At 36.8% G+C, this 19136-nt stretch overlaps 1 protein-coding gene across 2 annotated transcripts in view; it reads right to left on the bottom strand.

Moving 5' to 3' along the window:
• The window catches only part of LOC117334914, a 35076-nt gene extending 33894 nt beyond the window's left edge, over positions 1-1182 (bottom strand). The window contains exon 1 of one of the 2 annotated variants that reach the window (XM_033894758.1): positions 1035-1182. The gene's annotated coding sequence lies outside the window, so the exon portion shown is untranslated. Of the gene's footprint in view, positions 1-824; positions 975-1034 lie in introns of those variants that run through there. The other variant, XM_033894759.1, reaches the window with a different exon arrangement.
• Between the last annotated feature and the right edge of the window lie 17954 nt (positions 1183-19136).

Raw genomic sequence — 19136 nt, 5'->3', positions numbered from 1 at the left:
CACTTTTAGCTTTACTGTTTTACAATTATTGAATGATTTTAATTCACATTTCTGCTAAAATGAAGAAAGTGGGCTTAGTTGTGAGTAATCAATTAATTAATATGTAAATAGAGTTGATAATTTAAAAGATTTGAGTCAATATAAATTCAATTCTAATCTCAGCCGTAGACTTAGATATACAAGTCTGTAGTGGAGTGTTAGCAAACCTAGCCTGTAGCCTGGTTCCAAGTTTGCAGACTGTACACTGAAATCAATATAAATTTATTAACCCTGGGAAACTCGAGGATTTGTTTTTTACTGGAAGTGAGGGGGTAAAATGTCATACTGGAAAAATACCTGATACATCATTCAAACAACACAATTTGTAGTACCTTCCAACTTGGTGTAGGAGATATATATCTTGGTAATTATAGTCCGTTACGTAAACTTTAAAACTGGCCTGCATGGGGTGACCCTAGTCCTTATTAATATTCCTAGCAAGACCTTGAATTATATATATCAATGACATCTGTTGCTTTATTTCATGATTGAATTACATTATCACCTTTGACAAGTATTTGAATAGATCTACTCTAACATACAGCAGATATTTGAGAAGCAATATATACATGTAGATAAGATAAACACGTGTCGCATGGTTCGGCAGATTTGAAATGCTCAAATTGACACCAAATAAGGAGGATGTTAATTTATGTTTCAAGTCTAAAGTGCAAATACGTTAATATATATATATATATATATATACGGATATAGAGGCAAAGAGTCTGCATCCATGTTTTTGAAATTGTCCAAAGGCTTTATGCTACAGGCCAAATAAGTCCTACCTGTGTCGTATAACAAGTAAATCTCGTCATCAAAGCCAAGTACACTTGCTAGTTGTGGTGGTTGTTTACTCTCGGACGGCATATTATATAACCGTGTACTGTTTTACAAACATATTCTAGGAAAACTACCAGTTGGCAGTTACTCATAATCACACTTGGCCCTATCTATCTTTTCGTGGAAATCCCTAAAAATAGCAAAAGTTCTCTTACCCGATTTCCCCCGTTACATAACTATAACTCGCATGTCAAGTTAGACTTTTCATCATTTGTTAAGGCATTTTAGAATGAGTCGTCCTACTGCTTTTTTAATGCCTTTTTCCACTTCCTGGCGAGTAGACTATTCAATAAAGTGTATTATATTGGGCGATTCTGGGGAATTCCAATCTATTTTAAGAAAGTAAGGGACATAACCCTTTTTTATTATACTAATTTACGGAGTAGGCGAACAAGACGGATATATCATATATGATTACAGTAGGCTAAAATGATATTTTTTTTTTAAATAATAACATCCCCACTCAGTGTAGCTTTCCGTAAGCACCATTTTTTATTTACATACAACAAATACATATGATCATTGGAGTAGCATTTATTCAAAATAAAACGGCTTACCGTACATCATATCGTAATTGTATTATATCTAGATCACACATTTAATTGCTTTAAAATACGTTATCAAAATAATGAATCAATGAATGTCAATCATATGAAGCTTGTTAGACGCCATTAATAAGAAATATACACACAGGGGCTTGACATGTCCCTATGGCCCAGAATGAAATAACCATGAAATCTACATACTGTTTACTTAATATAACTAAGAAATAATTATGTGATGTGATATAATGTACAAACATCTGAAACATCTAATGCTTCCAACATCTGAAACATCTAATGCTCGTATTGAAGGATTTGAATTTTACCACACATATTGTATTACTTTTCAACATAACCCCCTTCAGTATCTACACTTTTGTCAGTGGTGGTTGAACTCATCTTCTTGTCTGTTCCGAAAGTCATCTATTGCATGTTAGGGCCAGGGTTAGGGTTAGGGTGCCTACAAAAGCTGTTTTCAGTTTTGGAAATAGATGGAAGTCTGATGGAGCGAGATCAGGTGGATAATGCGGATGCTCAATCACTTCTTAAAGCTACAATCGTGAGTGGCAGTCATGGCACTGACAGACTCTTTCACCCTAACCCCTAACCGATTTTGTCCATTTTGCAAAGTTTACTTTAGAGTACTACCTCGTCGATATAAACTAACCAAATGAGACCAGTCCTTGGATACACGGCTCTATACAGTCAGATAATAGTAGGACTAAAAAAGAACATCATTGAGTACCACCTTTAATTCAATACGAGGCTCACAACTTATCAATCAGCCCTCGTAGACCTTATATGTGTGGTGACGACGACGACGACGACGACGATGATGATGATGATGATGATGATGAAAGAGCTATTAGATCGTTGAAAAAAGTGCTCTGATGATAATATCATGTATTAATCATTCTGTCATGAAAATGACTGAATTTTCAATAGTTAGAAATTCCACGCAGAATGCTTATAAGTACAATTGTACATATTTTTAGAAAATAAAGATTCCCCTAATGGAATCTAAAAACAATAGACCGATTACGATAGTTAGTTGTTTGGGGAAGTTATTCACTATAGTTACAGACATACCCAGAGTATGTTAGCTGTGAAAATCACACAGGTTTTCGTAAAAAAAAAAAAAATGATAAAAGTTTTGTACTTAAATCTTTGATACATTTTAATCAGATGATGAAAAGAAAATTCCATTGTGTATTTGTTCACATCCAAAAAAAACTTTGATAAAGTATGACACATGCATGCATTGAATTCTGGGCCAAGATGTTGATGAGTGGAATTAGTGGGAAATGGTTTACAATTATTTTTAAAATGCACGAAGGCATTCATTCTAATATATCTTTTAACGTTGAATATTCTGCTATTTTTATTTTGTTCTTCTTTTCATTATTATAATTCATTGTTTGTTTTTGTAAGTGTGTGTGTTTATTTTTAGAATTATCTTTTTTTTTTGTGTATGTGTGTGCTGAGTGAGTGCGCGCTTGCGCGTGCGTCTTCTGGCACTATTGATAAATCACTGACACGTTATTATACGTATATAGAGTTGTGTTGTTTATATTTTAATTTAGTTCCGTATATATAAAACTAGTATACGATACTCAAACTTGTATAGGGTGTACTTGAACTTGAACTCTGGCCATAAGAACTTCCTTCGTTTGTTTTTTGTTTCTGTAAATTTACGCTCATTGGCAAGTTTCGATAATAGTTTCATAATTGTGTCAACGCCAGCTAGCCAGCTAAAAATGAGACCTTAGTGGAATCATAAACATAATATGTATATATATATGTATATATAGGGCGATATGGGAATTCTCAGGAAAGTTCAATGATTAAGATTGAGAAGACATGTAACGTTGCAGGTGGATATCACTGGGACTTGAGAAGTAGTTACAGTCTACTTAAATTTGGACCCTCCCCAGTGTGTATAGCACATTTTGAGAGGGGGGAAGGGGGGAGGGGGGGGGGCTAGTTTAAAATTCGGTAAAAATTTAAAATGGTTAATTTGTTTAACAAGCTACACGTGCAGTAGCTAAAATTAGACATGAAGTCGTGAACATAATGATATCTACATCTATATATATATTAGGCGGAAATAGAAATATTGGGAAAGTTTTACGTCGAACACATGCTAAACACTACCGGAAAACGCGACTAAGCTTGTGATTAGAAAGATTCGAGAACGTATTTTTCAAAGGGATCGATAATCATGGTTTACTAGTATTTGGAATGATAGTGGTCAGAATAGCCCCCCCCCCCCCAAATAAAAACAAAACAAAAACAAAAACAAGAAAAAACAAAAAAAAACAACAAAAAAAACATGTTGACTGTGACAAATTGTCAAGTCCCTGAGGGCGGCCGGGGTTCGATTCCCGATCGGACGTGAAAATGTATGGGACCAAAATCTGCCCGACCACGTGGTTTTCTACGGGTATTTTGGTTTCCTACCACAGCAAGATCCGTGTCCGCTTCCATCCGGTGCAACAAGCGTGATTAATTATATGTTGATATAACTTGTTTAGCTATTGTTGTAAAATAAATAAAGTTTACATTAAAATACACAGACAAGATTGTTGAATTGAGAAAGATGATATTCCTAGGCTCTTTGTTATTGTTTTATAAGATGTGTAAAATTTTCAAATGAGCATAGATATTGTTAATCTGAATTGCATCTTTAAAACTGTTATTGAAAACATAATCTATATACATCGTATTTAGACAGGACCTCTCGGAAAAGTGTTTATCAACTCACAGTAATATAACATTTACGGATAACTCGATAAAATTATATGCACCACATCAAACAAAAGGCCCAGAGGGACTGTATCGCTCACACGTAGCTGAATATTTCAGTAATAATTGCAAAACACTCTTATTTAAGTTATATTACAAATATTTCCGACTTTTTAAGGTGCCTCTCCAAACAATGGTCCAACCCAAATGTGGACAAAATGATGTCATTTTTAAACAAAAAAGGATTTCAATTATTAATTGCTTTATTTTTCGCTATACCCCCCTCCCTTCCTCCCTCCCTAATGAGGCCCACTCGTCAAATTCCATCAAGTTGTTCAGTACTAGTAACGATTTAAAGGATTAAGCCATATTTTCCCGCTTGGGTCCATCCCTCCGTCCCAAGGGAGCCACTGCCTCCATTAATACATAAAACAAATATGTTCCAGACCTTTCACCAAAGTTCATTCAGTCGTTCAGGACTAGTAGCGATTTAAAGGAAATGTTGACGGACGACGGACGTTGCGCCATGGTATAAGCTCACCGGCCAACTTAAACACACATTCTAACTTATTCAAAAAAGTGCATTGCACAAAAAAAAATGCGATGTACTTTTAAAAAATATGATAATATAGCTTAAGTGTTAATGTCATAAGTCAGGAAATCGCACCAGTGTGCAACGATATCACGCGATTTGTATCATCATTATCAAGATATATGATAGCGTCTACTATTACGGGCGTTTCAGTCTTTCTTACAGTGGACTATTTGTTTTTTCTCGTGAAAAGTACAGTACAGAGAATATGATGCATGAAATAGGCTGGCCACCAGCCCTCGTTGTCGTCGTCCACCAGCCCTCGTTGTCGTCGTCCAACAGCCCTTGTCGACTCCGCCGTCGTCGTTGTCGTTGTTGTTGTTGTTGTTGTTGGGAACTGCTCAGCTAAATTCTGACGATTATCTACCCCTAAACTCTCATAAAATGTCACCTGGAACTTTGGAATCAGACACATGTCCTAGAGACCAAAATCATAAAACTCAATTTTATCGATAACTTTAATATTCTAGAGGAAGGGGACAGTCTAGCAGTGGACAAAAAAATAGTAGGAATGACTTTTGAGAAAGGGAGGTAGACAGGAGATAGAGAGGAGGCGTCCGTTGTATTACCTATAGAATATACATGTACATGTAGAGCTCTGTAATTTTGAAGGTGACGCCTAATAGTTGTCCTACCTATCTCTGACTAGGCACGACACACCAGGATGTCCTGTTGTGACGAGGGATGAAAGGGCAAGGGTCCTAATCTGTAGTTATTAAGAAATAAAATTTTAGAAATATGAAGGAGTAGTGAAAACTATATCCGGTCATGATCAGCGATAGAGCTCTAACTAATTAACAATAGGGGTGTGATTTTTGCCAATTTAAATCTAAATATTGTCGAAAATGATGATCACGAGCTGGTAGGCTCATGGACACAGTACAGAACATGGTAAGAGTTCCACTTGGCGAGAGCTTGAGGCTGTCAATAGGATGTTACACAGTTGTGTAGAATGTCTGGAAGGGCAAGGAGTAAGGTGATATACAGACAATAAAAATGTCGTGAGCATAGTAGAAAAGGGAAGTAAACAATCTGAGCTACAGTCTACAGCCTTGGAGATAAATCAGGTTTGTGATGAAAGGGGGGTAACTCTTTGTCCTATTTGGGTTCCCAGGGAACAGAACCAGACTGCTGATTTTTTGAGTAGATGTTCAGACAGCGATGATTGGCAAGTAGAGCCACTCATATTCGCATGTTTGAGCGACTGCTAGGGTGTTTACACTTGTGATAATTTTGCAAACCATTATAATGCACACTGTAATAAATTGGTGGTGCCCAGGAATATCAGGCGTAAATGCCTTTTTATATGACTGGTCAAAAGAAAGAAATTTGTGGTGTCCTCCACCTAGACTGATCAGTCAGGTTTTGGATAAAGCTGAAAAAGAACAAGCGTGTGGAACTTTAGTAGTTCCATATTGGAAAGGTGCACTTTTTTTGCCCAGGTTACACAATGGAAACACATATAAGTCATTCATTATAGATTCTAAACTAATGAGTGCAAATGTATTGAGAAAAGGAAAGGGCAACAATGGTATATTTGGGAACAAGAACAGTAAATTTGGTGTATTGGCATTGAGAATAATGTACTGTTGCTTTCTGGAATCTTTTTCGCTTCTCTGTAGAAACAGCCTTAGATGAAACTTCATATGTTGTAATAGTTGGCGATATCAACGTCGACCTCCTGACAGCAGACACTAATCATCCACTATATGAAGTTAATAACCACTTCCATTAGACAGACCGACGAGACTTGGGCGCACGGGTAGCACGCTCCTTGACCCAATTCTTTTATCGGACACGTGTATTCACTCTTTCGCTGACACTATCGACATAGACAGGGACATTTCAGACCACCAAGCGACAATTGTTGAACTAACAATAGAATCGAATATTATTAGAAACTATAAACGCAAGATTTTATGTTATAATGATGCAAATTTTGTTCTTTTTAATAACAAACTTAACGAAACGGATTGGACTGATTTTTTCTCTACAACACCTTTACCGGATGACATGTGTACTTTATTTACTAATAAATATTTAGAAATAGTCAGCGAATGTATTCCTTCAAAACTAGTGACAATTAGACCTAACGACAAACCATGGTTTGACACTGAATTAAGACGTGAAATTAGGAAAAGGGAAAGACTTTTACATAAACTTAAATCCAGTCGCATTCCCCTAAATTTGAGTAATTTTAGAAAACAACGCAATAAAGTAAATAATCTCAAAAAACGCAAGAAAGAACTTTTATGCGGACATAAATGGACTTTTGGACAATTACAATAATACGAACCCTAGAAATTTTTGGAAGCTTGTTCGCAAACTTATCAAAACATCTGATACATCAACTTGTATTCCACCTTTAAGGAGTGCGGCAGGATCTATAGAAATGGACGACGACATCAAGACTGATATACTAAATAACTATTTTGTATCTATATCCACTATTGACGATACTAACATTGACGTACCTACTGTAGATCTTAGAACGGACACTAGATTAACTGACATTCCATTTAATATTAATGACATTACTGACGTACTCAAGACATGGTAAAGCTGTAGGTATTGATACAATAAGTCACATTATGCTAAAAAATACTGCTAATGCGGTAGCTTACCCTATATCTTTAATTTTTCGCGCTTCTTTGGAGACTGGGTTTAGTTTGGTTTATTTTGATTAACGTCCTATTAACAGCCAAGGTCATTCAAGGACGGCCTCCCGTACGTGCGATATGCATGTTTGTGGTGAGTGCGTATGTGTGTTTTGGGAGGCTGCGGTATGTTCGTGTTAAGTCTCCTTGTGATAGGCCGGAACTTTTGCCGATTTATACTGCTACCTCACTGAAGCATACTGCAGCACACCCACCCGGTCACATTATACTGACAACGGGCGAACCAGCCGTCCCACTCCTTGTATGCTGAGCGCTAAGCAGGAGCAGCAACTACCATTTTTAAAGACTCTGGTATGTCTCGGCCAGGGGACAGAACCCAAAGCCTTCCTCACAGGGGCGAACGCTCAACTAAAGGCCAAACGTGAGGCAGTGTCAAGGGAGACGTTAGGAAGAAGAAAGTTGTGAAGAAGAGAAAAGAAAAGATAAGATCCCAAATTTAGTCGCCTCTTACGATCATGCAATGGGGGCAGCAGGTACAATTATTACGCCCTACCTGCAGGGCAGTGGAGACTGGGTCTTTTCCCACACAATGGAAACATGCACTAGTAATGCCAATTTTTAAAAAAAGGTGATAAGCAGGATCCCTCAAATTACAGACCTATTGCATTACTATGTACAATCGGTAAAGTTTTTGAACGAGTAGTGGCTCAGTATATACACAATTATCTGTTAGAAAATTCTCTTATATATAAGTATCAATCAGGTTTCCAACCAGGTCATTCTACTGTTCACTAACTTATAGAAAGGGCCTGTTTCCAGTAATGTTAATTCTCCATAGGAGCCTGCCCCCGTATAATTTCTTATCTAGCTCAACTACAGTTTTTTTCTTTTCCGAAGAATAATTTTACACCTTTCCGACACCCAGATTTCATAATGTCAGTGAAAATGTATTTTTATAAAGTTGTCATTTTCAGCAACAAAGACATAAGGTCGTAAATAAAAGGTTATCTCGAAATTGTAATTCGCAACATAGTATAAATTTCTTTTGATAAATATTTCCAAAACATCGTGTTTATTCATAAAACAAAAATTTTCTCGGATGAAAATGCACTTGCAGAGACACAATTATGAAGAAAAATGCCATAAAATTGCAATTTTCTTTCGTTATACAGTTTTGGATGCAAATTTCCATCACAAAATCGGATAGAGCTTTACTTGTTTCATATGTGTACCAAAAATCAGCTAATTCCATGTGGTGGAACGTTCTCATATCCCCACCTGAATGTGGTTGTAAATTGAAAGAAAAGGGGAAATGAGTAACAACCTTGTCTGAAACCCTATTATATAGCTTATTATATACAAAATGTTATATTGAATATCAGAGCGGATATTTTCATGACAGTTTTATGATATCTAACGACTAAATAAACAGTATCGATATAAAGATTTACACTGAGGACACCCTGATACATGAATACTGTTCTATCTCAAGTTGTCCTCTTTTGAATTTTCTGATCGTGTGGCCTTGTACATTTATCCGTATCTTCTTGTCTTTGTCTATACGTTTATGGAATCATTGACTCGACGCTAGCTATTCTTGTCTCACTTTCCTTGTTTTATTGTCAAAAGCGTTGTGGCTCTGTCAGGATTGGGACCCTAACTTGTCTCACTTTCTTTGTGCCTGCCGACCACGCCACATCGAATAGATAGATTATCCATATGAAAAATACTTTATTTTGTTCTAAGTAATCAATCAATTCTGCGCTTCTTGGAGGTATTGAATGTGATTTATTATATTGTCTTGTTATTTTGTGTAAATAGTTGTTCGTTATTTATCACACATTTTCGCATAATTGTACCAAACTACTAAGTATTAGCTGTTTACAGCAATCATCGGTGGCTTGCTATTTTGTTACTTTATCGACGCTTCATAAACCAATCGTTATTGTTTCAAGATGGAGGGTAAATGTGTTGGAGAAGGCTGTCAACTATACGTCAAGAAACGTAGTGGCAATAAGAACAGAAGTGCACGTGTAACCAATACCACACTGACGAGTATTCAGTTGTTAAATATTCTTTATTGTCCGGTTAGAGACCTAAAACAATATAATAAAATACGATTACACTCTTACTAACATTCCTCTCACACACATTATCTTACAATTGATCATAAATAGATAAAATATGTTAGAGGAAAATAAGAGTGACTTACCAGGGATCCTGCGAGTGTTAACGATTACATGCCTGTTCACCTGGGCAGGTATCGCAAAAGTGATACCTGTACAGGTAAATGTTGGACAGGTGGCGGGAAAAGAAGAATGGGGTGGTTTAGCCAATCGCACGCGCACATGCTCACGATACATGTATTACTACATCTACCGGTGACCCCGTGACCTGAATATATAATATATACCCAGGTTACACACGCAATGTAAATAGTCCATAATATAAATAGCTCCTAGATACGCTGGTGCAACAAGGATTGATGTCAGCAAAGGAACAAGCACTTATTTGCCAGAAGTGCTACATGAAGTATCTTCGGAACATTTGGTTTGGTTTGGTTTATTTTGTTTAGCGTCCTATCAACAGCTAAGGTCATTTAAGGACGGCCTCCCGTGCGTGCGACATGCATGCGTGTGGTGAGTGCGGATGTGTGTTTTGGGAGGCTGCGGTATGTTCGTGTGAAGTCTCCTTGTGATAGGCCGGAACTTTTGCCGATTTATAGTGCTACCTCACTGAAGCATACTGCCGAAGACACCCAGCAGAACACCCCGACCGGTCACATTATACTGACAACGGGCGAACCAGTCGTCCCACTCCTTGTTTGCTGAGCGCTAAGCAGGAGCAGCAACTACCATTTTTAAAGACTCTGGTATGTCTTGGCCAGGGGACAGAACCCTAAGCCTTCCTCACGGGGGCGAACGCTCAACTAAAGGCCAAAAGTGAGGCAGTGTCTAGGGAGACTTTAGGAAGAGGAAAGTTGTTAAGAAAGAAGAGAAATTCAGTCGCCTCTTACGATCATGCAATGGGGGCAGCAGGTACAATTCTTACGCCCTACCTGCAGGGACTGAACCTGAACCCGAGCAGAACCAGGAAATAGAGGAAGAAGACGACTCCCCGTCCCATATCCTGCCGTCAACTATACTATGAGGTGTGGCTTTACCAGCACTCCCCAGACCTTCTCCGATGTCAAATATATCTCGACACAAAAGCCAAACGAAATTTAAAACATATCTATGACATCATCCATTGTTTTAGAGACCATTATATCTAATAATGGACTGTTATCAGTCCATTATTAGGACAAACTGTCCATTATTTCCATAAATAATGGACGGTTTTTTTGGACGTGTGGAAAAATAATTCAAACAACAACAAGAGATCCCAGAGGGATCTTGGCGCCCACCATTGAATGTTCTTCATAGGTTCCATGTCAATTTGATCTTTTCTCTACTTTTCTCTTCTAAGTCTTACTAATCTGTGTAAATTCAGAAGAAACCTCTAGTACTTTTCAAACAAGGGAAACCTATATATAAAATTTAAGATTAAGGCACCAAGGCGAACCTATATATGGAATTTGAGAAAGATTCCTTCAGTACTTTCTGAGAAATAGCGATAACAAACTTCAATTGTCAAAATCCAAGATGGCTGGCTATCGGCCATGTTGTTTTCCGATTGGTCTCAAAATACAATATGCATAACTAGGCACCTGGGGGAACCTACATATGAAATTTCAGGAAGATCCCTTCATTAGTTTCTTAGAAATAGCAATAACCAGTTTCAATTTTCGAAATCCAAGATGGCTGCCTGTCGGCCATGTTGTTTTCTGATTGGTCTCAAAATGCAATATGCATAACTAAGCACCAAGGGGAACCTACATATGAAATTGGAGAAAGATCCCTTCAGTACTTTCTCAGAAATAGCGATAACAAACTTCAATGGTCAAAATCCAAGATGGCTGCCTGTCGGCCATGTTGTTTTCCGATCAGTCCCAAAATGCTAGGCACCAAGGGGAACCTACATATGAAATTTGAGAAAGATCCCTTCAGTACTTTCTCAGAAATAGCCATAACAAACTTCAATTGTCAAAATCCAAGATGGCTGCCTGACGGCCATCTTGTTTTCCGATCGGTCCCAAAATGCTATATGCATAACAAAGCACCAAGAGGAACCTACATATGAAATTTGAGAAAGATCCCTTCAGTACTTTCTCAGAAATAGCGATAACAAACTTCAATGGTCAAAATCCAAGATGGCTGCCTGTCGGCCATGTTGTTTTCCGATCAGTCCCAAAATGCTATATGCATAACTAAGCACCAAGGGGAACCTACATATGAAATTTGAGAAAGATCCCTTCAGTACTTTCTCAGAAATAGCGATAACAAACTTCAATGGTCAAAATCCAAGATGGCTGCCTGTCGGCCATGTTGTTTTCCGATCAGTCCCAAAATGCAATATGCATAACTAAGCACCAAGGGGAACCTACATATGAAATTTGAGAAAGATCCCTTCAGTACTTTCTCAGAAATAGCGATAACAAACTTCAATGGTCAAAATCCAAGATGGCTGCCTGTCGGCCATGTTGTTTTCCGATCGGTCCCAAAATGCAATATGCATAACTAGGCACCAAGGGGAACCTACATATGAAATTTGAGAAAGATCCCTTCAGTACTTTCTCAGAAATAGCGATAACAAACTTCAATGGTCAAAATCCAAGATGGCTGCCTGTCGGCCATGTTGTTTTCCGATCGGTCCCAAAATGGAATATGCATAACTAGGCACCAAGGGGAACCTACATATGAAATTTGAGAAAGATCCCTTTAGTACTTTCTGAGGATTAGCGATAACAAGAATTGTTTACGGACGGACGGACGGAGGGAGGGAGGGACGGACGGACGACGGACCACGAACGCAGGGCGATTTGAATAGCCCACCATCTGATGATGGTGGGCTAAAAATGTACACTTCATCTTTTAATCCATTGATACTGTAATCCAACAGAATTTCGTTATAGTATCACATGTACAAGCTGTATATATAATCAGACAGAATTTCGATAAAGTATCACAAACTGTATAATCCACCAGAATTTCGATATAGTGTCACATGAGCCATTTTCAATATTTCTCATTGATTTTGAAACCTCCAGATTCGATATTAATTTCCGTACTCCCTCTATTTTCACTTTCCTTTCTGGGAATTTTAACACTGTTAGCGTTGTTTCCACTAAGAATGTCACTCATGTCAGATTGCTGTTGGTCACTGGTGCATTTGTAAGCACGTACAGCATTTGAACGATGGCCAGTTTTCTCGGAAATCAACTGTTCGTCTATTCCGGCACTATAGAGGCGTGTTGCTGCGGTTGCGCGGAGAGAGTGGTTGGTAAATAAACCCTGAAATCCAGCTTGCTCACAGAGGCGTTTTACTGTTTGTTGGAGTATGTGAACTCCAACTGCTGCATATTGGTACCATACATTTCCATTGATGTATTTCCTCGCTCTTAGGTAAAACGCATCAGTTTTAGGTAAATGCATTTTAAATTTCTATTGCACTGTACACATGTATACAGAGTAGTTTCACTTTGATTTTAATATCATATTAAACAACAGCATATTTTGATACAGGAGGGGGTGGTAAAATTTAATTTTATTCTTGATTAAGATAATATTTACAGGTAAATGCTTGTTTGTTTCTAGATTGTATTTAAGTTGAATGGGTTGGAGGAAGGCAGATCGGGATGGATTTACACTCACTTGGCTTGGGTATATTTTGTGTAGAGCTTCACAATGCACCTCTCTGGTTGTTTTAGATTTTCATAAGCCCTTGTAATTTTTGGGTCAAGCTTTCGATGAAGGATACCGCCACGGTTTGATTTTGACACATCTTCAGTGTATTCCAGGTATCTACGATTCTCGTTGTCCACTCTGATGCAAATTTGTGAATGTCCACCAAATCGTAAATTACGATGTTCCTGACCTGCTCGCAGACGAAATGTCCGAAAACAGACTGCTTTTGAGTTCAAAATTTGGGCGTTTATTTTCCTGCATGTCTAATACATCATTAAGGATAGTATCGGTATCAGAACCTTTACGTAATCGCTCCACGACAGTCGACTGAGTTATGAAAATTGTATCAGAATCAGACATGCTGTCTCTTCCGTGTTCTCCTCAGAAATGGCTATATGAGAATAACAGTCTGAATTCTGATGTATAAAACGACATTGCATGAAATGCTCATGCAATTACTATATATAGCTTGTTACATTTCTTACCTTTACCTGTCCAAAAATATTCATGGTTGATTAAACACACATTGCTCATAGTATTACCTGTAGTAGTCCAATATTATTCAAGGCCGAATGAACATACTTCCCCATGCCTGCATACATGAACTGTTGTTTATCAGGCAAGCAAAGAACATTTCCATTCTTAAATAGAAGTATTGTTAGCTTTCAAATTATATCAATGGTACGTACACTAAGTGCAACAGGGGGATATGTTTTAAGAAGGAGAAGGTCCTCAAGCTGTCTATTCTTTGAAATAATGCACTGGACTCGGCCTTCGGCCTCGTCCAGTCCATTATTTCAAAGAATAGACAGCTCTCGGACATTCTCCTTTACATAACGTTTGGATACGGTTCACCGACGGTTCACCGTTTCACCCGATGATGAGGCCCCAATAAAGGACTACTACTGCCAGTGCCCAGTTGGAGAGAGAACGATGGGAATGTGTGCGCACATCTCCAGTATCTTGTACTACCTTGGGTATTACAGGGCGCTGGAAAACCCTCGACCATTACAACCACAGGTGAAGAAATTCCGACAAAACTTGAAATACATAGGGGAATGTACTAGATTTATTTTAGATATAATTGAAAAAACACATGAAAATAACATCCCAGGATTACTCATTTTATTGGACTTTGAGAAAGCTTTTGATTCCCTAGAATGGCCATTTATTCAAAAAGCATTAGAATTTCAAGGTTTTGGGCCCAATTTAAGAAAAAGGATGAAATGTTTTTATAATAACTGTTCGAGTTGTATTTCTAATAATGGACATGTGTCAAAATTCTTTAATATTGAAAGAGGAGACCCTTTATCACCATATATTTTTATATTATCTATAGAACTTCTTAGTTCATCTCTTAAATTTAATCCAAATATAAAGGGCATTAATATAGAAAACTCTGAATATATATGTTGAGTCAATATGCAGACGATTCAACAATATGCCTCGATGATGATGAAACTTCATTAGATAACGCACTAAGCACACTTGATCTTTTTACAGACTGTTCTGGTTTACGAACAAACCTGGACAAAACCCACTTATTATGGTTGGGGTTAAACGGGGTTGTGGTGAGGAATATTTACAAGAGAGAGGTCTTCATTGGAACCATAGTGGGAAATTTAAACTACTTGGCATTTCTTTTGATCTGACTAAGGAAGACATCACTACGCATAATTTTGAAGAAAACTTGTATCTGTTAAAAAACTCTTAAATGACTGGTCTTTTAGAAACTTGAGTTATTTGGGGAAAATTACAGTTATAAAAACTCTAGTACTACCAATATTTACGCATTTATTTTCTACACTCCCAGATCCATCAGAAACATTTCTCCAAAATCTACAAAAAGTTTTTTTCTCATTTTTTTATGGTCGGGAAAAAAAGATAAAATCAAAAGAAATACAATGATAAATACTTATGAAAATGGGGGACTAGGAATGCCGCATGTAAAATCTTATTGTCAAGCTCAAAAAATAACATGGATAAAGAAATTATTGAATCCAGAAAACTATTCCAGTTGGAAAGTATTACTATTAAGTAAGGTGGAAAAGATGGGAGGAGATAAACTTTGGGACCTGAATAGTGAAGGATAACTGAAAATTTCATGTAAATTTAACACATTTTGGCAAAATGTAATTCAGATATGGGCTTCCTTGACACGTGTACCTCCCACAACCCCGAATGACCAATTATCTCAACCATTGTGGTTAAACAATAAAATTCTTGTAAATAATAAACATGTTATATACTATAAATGGATAAAGAACAATGTGTTTTTCATTAATGACTTAGTAAATGAGACTGGTGAATTTCTATCTTTTGAAGAATTCCAGCGGAAGTATAATATAAATACTAATGTTATAACCTTTCAAGGGCTACTCTCTGCTATTCCAAGGAACTGGAAAAAAATATTATTAATAATGGTAGAAAACTAAATAATATTGAAGGCAATTTAATTACTTCGCTTAAGTCTAACGAAAAAGTGGCTAAACATTTGTATAATCTTCTTATCGGTGAACAGCAGGAATTTCCAAACAAAGTCGTAGAAAAATGGAATAGAAAGTTAGGAACTGTATTTAATTTGGAAGATTGGAAACTGATATTTAAGTCAGTTTTTTTGTTGTCAGATGATACAAACATAAGGACTTTTCAATTTAGGTTGCTTCATAGAATTATTTATACAAATTCTAGATTGATGAAAATGAAAATTGTTGAAAGTGAACTATGTACTTTTTGTATGGCTAATAGAGAAACAATTTAACACCTTTTCTGGGAATGCCCTTATGTTCGTGTTCTATGGGAATTCATAAAAAATAGATTTATAACTAATTTAAATATATTGTTTGATATGAATTGTACTTCAGTCCTGTTAGGTTGTAAGAATGACTCTCAATTTGATGTTATTAATTTTTGTATTTTACTTGTGAAAAAGTATACTTATTCCTGCAGATGTAAAAGTATTATCCCATCTATTGAAGGGATCCGGTCAATTTTTATGTACTATAAACAAATTAAAAAACAAAGTGTGATATTTTATCCCCGAACAAAGGCAAACCGAATAAGAGAAAGATGGATTTCTATCAGTACAGCACTGGATCTAGTTAATAACTAATAATATTAAGTAAGATTGAAAATATATTTTGTACTAGACAATAAAAGTATATATGTAAGCAGAAGTAAGAATTAATCAAATAGCCATGTTTTGTTTCTTGTAGCAATGTGTTTATATATGTGAACTTGGAAAAATAAAGAAAGTGAAAAAAAAAAAAACTTGAAATACATTGGAGAGAGAACGATGGGAATGTGTGCGCATATCTCCAGTATCTTGTACTACCTTGGGTATTACAGGGCGCTGAAAACCCTCGACCATTTCAACCACAGGTGAAGAAATTCCGACAAAACTTTAAATAGTTTTCCATGCGGCAACGGAGTGCATATGTCGAAAGTATGTTTGGGGCTCGATATGAAAGATCCCCGTTACCATGTGACTAACCAAACTTATAAATATAGGTATTATACAATCGCCCGTAGCTATGGACACTCCCGTAAATGCGAAAACCAACCAAAATCATAAGGAACACGTTTTGTTTGTTGTTGTGTCTATTTGTCAGCCAATGTCTTCAACCACGGGGACTTGTGAAGTAGCCATCTTGGATTTTTTTCATGAAAAAGTGTTTCTCTCACTTTTTTTCATATCTGTGTACATATTCTCAACATACCGAGCAAATACTCTCGTGTTTTTGTTTATTATCTAAAGAAAGTCGAAAATCGGCAATTCAACCATAGGCTAATTCAACCCAAGATTTGAAAATGTTCCACCACTTACATGTTGATGATTTTTCCTCTCATCAATAGCATATTACGTACTGTTTAATAGGATAAAAATTGGTTTGCATCCAACGCCCATAAAAGGGTGTATTCTCTAAAAAAAAAAACAGTTTTTGTGTCTAAAATGTTATCATCGAAAATGGCATTTTTGAGATTGTTTCTTCCATAAAACAGCCAAATGGCGCGATGGAAACATGATTTTTTTGTCACAATCATGCCATGAATGTATTCTTTACGGTGACCATCATTTGATTATATTTTCATTAATATTTTACATAACATGCACATTTTATCAACACTTAGACATCTTCTGAAAGGTACAACTTTGAGGAGCCATAAAAAACAAACCAAGTGACCTAAATCTTTATACTTTATAGATTTGTGACCACAACGGCATGGGCAATGCACCACCAACAGGAAATTTGAATCAGAGAAGGGGCCATTTTGGAAACAGTCCCTTCATCATAATATTTGTGAAAGTTTAGAAAAAAAAACATACCGGTATCGTTTTCTGTGATATCTCCAAGGCATTTGACCGAGTGTGGCACAGGGGACTGGGAGCGAAACTCCAGAGTTATGGTATATCAGGCAAGTTGTTGGATTGGCTTATGGATTGTGTGTCAAATAGAAAACAACAGGTATTTTTCGGTAATAGCAAATCTTATGTGAAATCTACTAATGCTGGGGTACCTCAAGGTTCGGTCCTTGGTCCTCTTCTTTTTATTATTTATATTAATGATATAAGTGACGATCTAGTCAGTCTATCGATGACATATCTCTTTTATACTCGGATAAATCCCCTCATCGTATTGAACAAAATATTAATAACGACCTGATAAAAATACAATCTTGGGCTGATAAGTGGTTGGTCAAGTTTAATCCGGCTAAAACTGAGGCGTTACTTTTCTCTAATACTGAATTAGATTATGTAATTGATATTAGATTCAATGGTGTCCATATTGATTTTGTAAACTGTCATAAGCATCTGGGAGTAAACATCGATTCTAATTGTAAATGGAGCTCTCATATTGAAAATATAAGTAAAACTATAATTAAACAATTAGGTGTCCTCCGTAAACTAAAAAAAACCTCTAAATTGGACAACACTGAATAGAATATATAGATCTTTCGTTCTTCCTGTCCTTGAATACTGTTGTGAACTTTGGGATGGCTGTTCTTTAGCCGACGCCGATAGATTAGAAAAATTACAACTAGAAGCTGGCCGCATTGTCACTGGTCTACCCTCTAATGCCAGTAGACAACCTCTTTATACTGAAACGGGTTGGGAACCTTTATCCAAGCGTCGTTCTCGTAGAAAACTACTATTGTTTTACAAAATACATAATCACTTTACTCCTAGCTACCTTAACACTCTACTCCGTAGTCTTGTTTCTGATAACTCCACACACAATCTCCGAAATTCCGAAAACTTTCTTTCCTTCTACAATCAGAAAATGGAATCAGCCCCACCCCTCCCCCCTCCTTTTGATCTTCCTTATATCCCTTTTAAATTACGACTTTTGTACAAATTACTTATTTCAAGTGTATGGTTATATCTTTTCCAATACCGACGGTATAAGAGAAACGTATTTCAAAGAAAGGAATGACCAGGAGAACGCTCACCTTGGATTGGATTATATGGACATTAGTATAAGCAGTGAGTTTTGAACAGTGGAAAGTTTCAACTTTTGCCGCCGGTATTGGTAAAGATCGTCGCAAGCACGCATAGAATGAATAAATACTTATGTTGTAAATCTCTCTCTCTCTCTCAAATATTGAGAGAGAGAGAGAGAGAGAGAGAGAGAGAGAGAGAGAGAGAGAGAGAGAGAGAGAGAGAGAGAGCTTTAGAAGCGCTTCCATGGCAGCTAGGTCTCCTACTAATGACAGATGCTGGAAGAGGCATGGTCGATGGAAATCTGAGAGTGCTAAAGATGGTTATATATACTGACCGTGCGGGCTTTTATTGATATCCAGACACTATTAAACTATAATATATGGATAGATGGTAGCTTTATCAATTATATGCTAAAAATGGCGAAAAAATATCAATATTTGACAGTTATAGCTATGTGAAATTAGCGATATCGCAACCTAGCGCTAGGGATGAGCCATAATCTTGGTTATTTGCAATTATATCCAGACACTA

The sequence above is a fragment of the Pecten maximus genome, chromosome 9 (assembly GCF_902652985.1).
Source record: "Pecten maximus chromosome 9, xPecMax1.1, whole genome shotgun sequence".
Classification (NCBI taxonomy): Eukaryota; Metazoa; Mollusca; class Bivalvia; order Pectinida; family Pectinidae; genus Pecten; species Pecten maximus.
The sequence above is the reverse complement of the archived record's forward strand: the minus strand, read 5'-3'. Positions and strand labels throughout refer to the sequence as shown.